We start from the raw sequence: 6,504 nt of genomic DNA on the forward strand, positions 1-6,504 counted from the left end.
GAGCGACTGAACTGAACTGAACTGATGAACACCATTTAGAATCTAGTGGAAGCATTAAACTCTTTAGAAAAATAAACACAAACACAGCTAGTTCTGAATACTTATTCAAAGGCTCAGGATTTCTCTAACACTACACCCAAGCTAAGGACCCTAAGTTAAGACTCATTTCCTTAAACTACCTCCTGTAAGGAGTATCTTGTTCTAAAGAAAATTCAGTTATTAGATGTAGAGTTGGGTTAGATTATTTTAAGACATTACCCAACCCTGAGGTTCCAATTTAGAATGTTTAACTGAATGGTAAAACAGCACTGTAAAAGACTGACCAAGCATTTATGGATTCCTTATCCAAATGACCAATTTTAAGAATGGCAACTGAGAGATGCTTCCAGGTAAGAGGGTCCCTCTCTCTTTCTTCTTGAATAATTTTCTACAAAAATTTGTTTTTTCCCAGATATTGAGAATTATTTTTCACTGAATTTGATGAAGTATACCTACCACTTCATATTTTAAAATTCTACATTCTATCTTTGGAGTTAAAAAAATAATCACAATTTGATTACATTATTTTAAATGGATAAAAACACCTATGTTTTTTTAAATTCAAACAGCAATAAAAAAGGTACTGGGAAATTTAAGCCTCCCTTCGGTATGTGACCAGCAGTCAACTAGTTTCCCTCCCAAGAGGGAATGTCCGTGTCATATGTATTTCCAGAGTACTACTTACAGCAGTGGAGAAGGCAATGGCACCCCACTCCAGTACTCTCGCCTGGAAAATCCCATGGACGGAGGAGCCTGGTAGGCTTCAGTCCATGGGGTCGCTAAGAGTCGGACACGACTGAGCGACTTCACTTTCACTTTTCACTTTCATGCACTGGAGAAGGAAATGGCAACCCACTCCAGTGTTCTTGCTTGGAGAATCCCAGGGATGGGGGAGCCTGGTGGGCTGGCGTCTGTGGGGTCGCACAGAGTCGGACACAACTGAAGTGACTTAGCAGTAGCACTTACAGCAGGTATTTTCGTATTTCCATTTCATGGGTGAACACATACATGGGTGAACACACTTAGAGATCCAGGAATGGCAGCATAGAATATATATTGTACTACACCTTGTTTTCCACTTTACCCATATATTTTGATGGTTATATTAGTGCATATAGATTGTATCATTTTCTTAATGTTTTTCATTTTTTGAATGACTAAACAGTTTTGAATAGGTTGCCATAATGTATTTTTTACTAGTTTTCTGTTGATGCACATTTAAGTTGCATCAATAAGGAATTTCATATGTGAATATTTGTGCCCATGTTCATGTATATCTAAGGTATATTTCTAGAAGTATCTACTAAAATTATTTTGGTTGTTTTTGGTGGTGCTGCTCAGCTTGCAGGTATTTAGATCCCAGATCAGAGATCGAACCCAGGCCCTCAGCTGTGAAAGTGCTGAGTCCTAACCACTGGACCCTCAGGGAAGTCCCACTATTTAAATTTAAAAGCAAACTTTTCATATTATATAGTTTTGCAATTAGTAAGTAAAATAAGTGTATATTTTTGGGTGTCTCTTAAGATATAAACCCAATTACAAATGTCAATTAGTTTTTAAAATGTATTAGTATCCTGTTCTCCAGAAATGACTAGAATTCTAATGTCCAATTTAGATTTGGAGTACTATATACTATCAACATATTGAACTCAAAGTTTGGTGGATTTCTATGAATATTCGTGTTAAGATTTGGTAAAGTTTTATTTATTTTTAATTTTTTGGCAGCATGCAGGATCTGCTCAGGATTTCCTGTGCCTGCCCACTGTGCCCGTTGGAAGTGTAGAGTCTTAACCACTGAAACAGCCAGGGAAGTCCCAAGATTTAGTAGAAGTTTTGATCAGCTCTTGGAGTGATCTGGTTAATTAAATGCTCTCATCAAGAGTTTTTAGTCAGAAACTCTTTTATTTCAACTCTTGAAGTTTTAAAAATGTTTGCTTCCTGCTTTTACTCCAATAAACAACTTTTAACAATCTTCACACACTTTCATGTCTAATTGTATTTTATTGTGGAAATTATAGGACCTTTACTAAACAGTCTAGAAGTCATGGAATGAAAATTGTTTCTCTAAATAAGATTTTAGCACTTCATTTTTTATGACACATCTCTGTCATCTAAAAGTAGAATAACCCTTAGCTTAGTGAGAACTCAGTTTCTGTGCTATGCTCTGCTTAGTCGCTCAGTCACGTCTGACTCTTGGCAACCCCATGGACTGTAGCCCATGGGGATTCTCCAGGCAAGAATACTAGAGTGGGTTGCCATACCCTCCTCCAGGGGATCTTCCCGAGGATTGAATCCAGGTCTCCTGCACTGCAGGCAGATTCTTTACCACCTGAGCTACCAGGGAAGCCCTAATTAACTTTTACTTAAACTGAAATACAACATTTTTTTTAATTTTTTTTTTTACAACATTTTTTTTTTACACCAATTCAGTCTGTCTGGAAAGCCAATTTACAGAATTCATTCTCTAATATAGTAAGTACTAAAAAGTACTAAGAATAATTACTGATATGAAAAGGTTTCTGTGCTCTGTAACTGTTGAAGTAGATTAAAAATATAAACCTTGATTGTACATATTTAATAAAAAATCATATTATACACTTAATAGTGGTGAATATACTTTCATGTAAACTATACAATAAAGCTGGCTTAAGAGCTAGAGGAATGATTGATCAATGGTATGAATCCCCATGACTGAACAAAATGAAACTATCTAAAAGTCATATTTTAAACAGAATAAAAGACAATCCTAGATCATGGTTTGCATTTTATGTCTTTTTAGTTTCCTTTACTCCTCAGTCTTATCTTTCAGGACACTGGCATTTTTGAAGCATATAGTCATTTTACAGAATGCCTCTCAATTGGGAGTTACTTCTCCCATGATTAGGCTTCCCTGGTGGCTCAGAGGTTAAAGCGGCTGCCTGCAGTGCAGAAGACCTGGGTGCAATCCCTGGGTTGGGAAGATCCCCTGGAGAAGGAAATGGCAACCCACTCCAGTACTCTTGCCTGGAGAATCCCATGGACAGAGGAGCCTGGTGCGCTACAGTCCATGGGGTCGCAAAGAGTCGGATACAACTGAGCGACTTCACTCTCCCATGATTAGAGTCAAGTTATGTATATTTTGTGGACTGTCACAAAAGTGATATTGTCATTAGTGTTTCGTATCAGGAAGCACATGATGTCCATCAGTTCCATTACTGTGATGTTACCTTTGATCACTTGTTAAAAGATCTCTGCCAGGTTTCTCCAATATACAGTTAGAGTTGACTTTTGAACAATGTGAATTTGAATTGTACAGGTCCACTTTTATGTGGATAATTTTCCAGGACTAAATATTACAGCACTACACGGTCCTGGTTGGCTGAATCCAAGGATACAGAGGAAGTGCAGATACAGAGAGTTAACTATAAATTGTACACAGACTAGCCTCTGTGTTGTTCAAGGGTCAACCGTACAAACTATTTCCCTTCGTAATTACCAATTATCTTCAGGGGAAAGATTTTCAGACTCTTGTTTTTCTCATTATTCCTCACACCTTTACTCTAGTTTTGGCATCCATGAAAGAGTTTTGCTTAATTATTACTATCATGGTTGCCAAATGGTAACGTACAGCTTCATTTTTCACATTTAGGTATCTAATCCACCTGTTCAGTTCAGTTCAGTTGCTCAGTCATGTCCGACTCTGCGACCCCATGGACTACAGAAAGCCAGGCCTCCCTGACCATCACCAATTCCCGGAGGTTACCCAGACTCATGTCCATCAAGTTGGTGATGCCATCCAACCACCTCATCCTCTGTCATCCCCTTGTCCTCCCGCCTTCAATCTTTCCCAGGGTCAGGGTCTTTTCAAATGAGTCAGCTCTTCCCATCAGGTGGCCAAAGTATTGGAGTTTCAGCTTCAACATCAGTCCTTCTAAGGAAGGACTGATCTCCTTTAGGATGGACTGGTTGGATCTCCTTGCAGTCCAAGGGACTCTCAAGAGTTTCTCCAACACCACAGTTCTAAAGCATCAATCCTTTGGCACTCAGCTTCAATAGTCCAACTCTCACGTCCATACATGACTACTGGAGAAACCATAGCCTTGACTAGACAGACCTTTGTTGGCATTAATGTATAAGGCAAGGGTTTGTCTTCCAAATGTGGGGTAGGTGGCTCAGACGGTAAAGAATCTGCCTGCAATGCAGGAGACCTGGGTTCGATCCCTGGGTCGGGAAGATCCCCTGGAGAAGGAAATGGCAACCCACTCCAGCATTCTTGCCTCAAAAATCCCACGGACGGAGGAGCCTAGTATGCTACAGTCCGCGGCGTCGCAATGAGTCGGACACAACTGAGCAACTTCACTTCACTTCGTCTTCCAAATAGTCAATTTTACCATCTCTTAATTTTTCTACCAAAATGAAATGTCATCTTTATAAATTCTCCTATGTAGTTCAATCTATTCTAGATTCTATTCCTGTTTATTCATTCCTAGGTACATTCTTCCATCTGGTCCTTGGAATAATTTCATCCACTCCTCCCAAACTGCCCATCTTATAGAGGTTATTATAAGCTGTTAACAGAACCCTTCCCCCTTTTGCATGTTTATACATACATATAAATTTTGTGTAAGGATTGCAATAGTTATACTACTAGGCCTTCCCATTCAATTATAATGGAGTAGGGATCCTTGTATACAAGACAACAAATGTTTTTGGTTTTCTTCATTTCTTGAGTTTGTACCTATTAAACATATTAAAAAGTGAAAACCCTAAATAATTGAGAAACCAGATCATACAACCCATACTTTTTAAATTGTATTAGAAGTATATGCCTTCACAAGTAAATTTTTTAAGGAATACTTGTTAATGTAACAGTACTTGAAAATAAAATTCATGTCCCTTTTTATGCTCCAAAAACCATTTTCCATTGACTACTCTGCACTTGATTTTGTAAATATCAAATAGAATACTTCAATTATCTGACACTAGGGATGTTTTGGATAATTTAATTTTCAAGGTGACTTAAGCACCAATACTTTTGTTATATATATTTTTTCTGGCCTGCACCATGTAGTTTGCAGAATTCTTAGTTCCCTGACCAGGGATAGAACCCTGGCCTCTGCAGTGAAAGCACTGAGTCCTAACCACCGAACTTCCACAAAAGTCCATAATTATTAAATTGCCTCTTCCTTTATTAAACAGACTAAAAGTGATTCTTAATCCCTTTTTAGGGTCATCATGATTCAGCCTAGACTCCTTCTGTCATATATATCCCTTTTATACTTCAATTTTAACATGATGGAAATTTTGGACTGGGAATTTCACCAGTCCAAAGGCTCCACCAATGATTTCCGTTAACTCACTCATTTGTATATGTATTTACTGGACACTTACTCCATCAGAATAACAGGTACTATAATTATTACCTCATTGTTTACAGATGTGTCGACAAAGAGAAACCTGGCAGGGTACAGTCCATGGGGTCGCAAGGATTGGATGCAACTAAACAAATTATACATAAAATTTACCATTTTTAAGTGCACAGATCTGTGGCATGAGCATGTTCATTGTTACACAACCACCTTCAACTTTTTCGTCTTCTGCAATGGAAATTCTATTTAAGTTAAACTCCCTACTCAACCCTTTATTTGTCCTTTTAATTTTTCCTAATTAAAGTGATCACACAGGGATGATCCAGAGAGATGATATGGGGTGGGAGGGGGGTTCAGGATTGGGAACTCATGCATACCCGTGGTGGATTCATGTCAATGTATGGCAAAACCAATACAGTATTGTAAAGTAAAACAAAGTAAAAATAAAAATTAAAAAAAAAAAAAGTGATCAGAGCCCCATTTGATGCTCTGAAGCTGTCACACTTCAATTACCCATGTGTCCCAGTTTACTTTTGAGGGAACAGTAGGATTAGGCCCTCTCTTTGAAGAGTCTCAATTTTTCCAAGTTTGTCAACTTTATTCCCAACTCATTGTTAAAGGATGTTGCCAGTTACATTCCCTATATCAAGGAAGTATCCTCTCAAATTTACAAAGCAGTAATTGTAACAGTCTGAAAATCATGCCCTAAAAATCTATTTCTGGATTAAATTACCATCAGAGAGATACAACAGTCCCCCCTTTCACTTTGTAGTTTTAATTATCTAAAGTTGACCAAATAATCCAAAAATATTAAAAATTCCAGAAATAATTCATAAGTTTTAAATTGTAAGCCACTCTGAGTGATGAACTCTTGCACCATCCTGCTTCATCCTTCTTAGGGTCTCTCAACCATCAGCATCATCGTAAATCCAAGATCCAGCATCACCTGGAGCACATGGTCCTCCTTCTGACATATTATCAGGTCGACTGTAACGTAACAATGCCATTCATTCACCTCACTTAATTCATCACATGGGCATTGTATCATCTCACATTATTGCAAGTTTGAGAATGCATTCATGCACCTTTATTACAGTATGTATGTATGTGTGTATAA

Source organism: Ovis aries, chromosome 4, assembly GCF_016772045.2.
Source record: "Ovis aries strain OAR_USU_Benz2616 breed Rambouillet chromosome 4, ARS-UI_Ramb_v3.0, whole genome shotgun sequence".
NCBI lineage: Eukaryota > Metazoa > Chordata > Mammalia > Artiodactyla > Bovidae > Ovis > Ovis aries.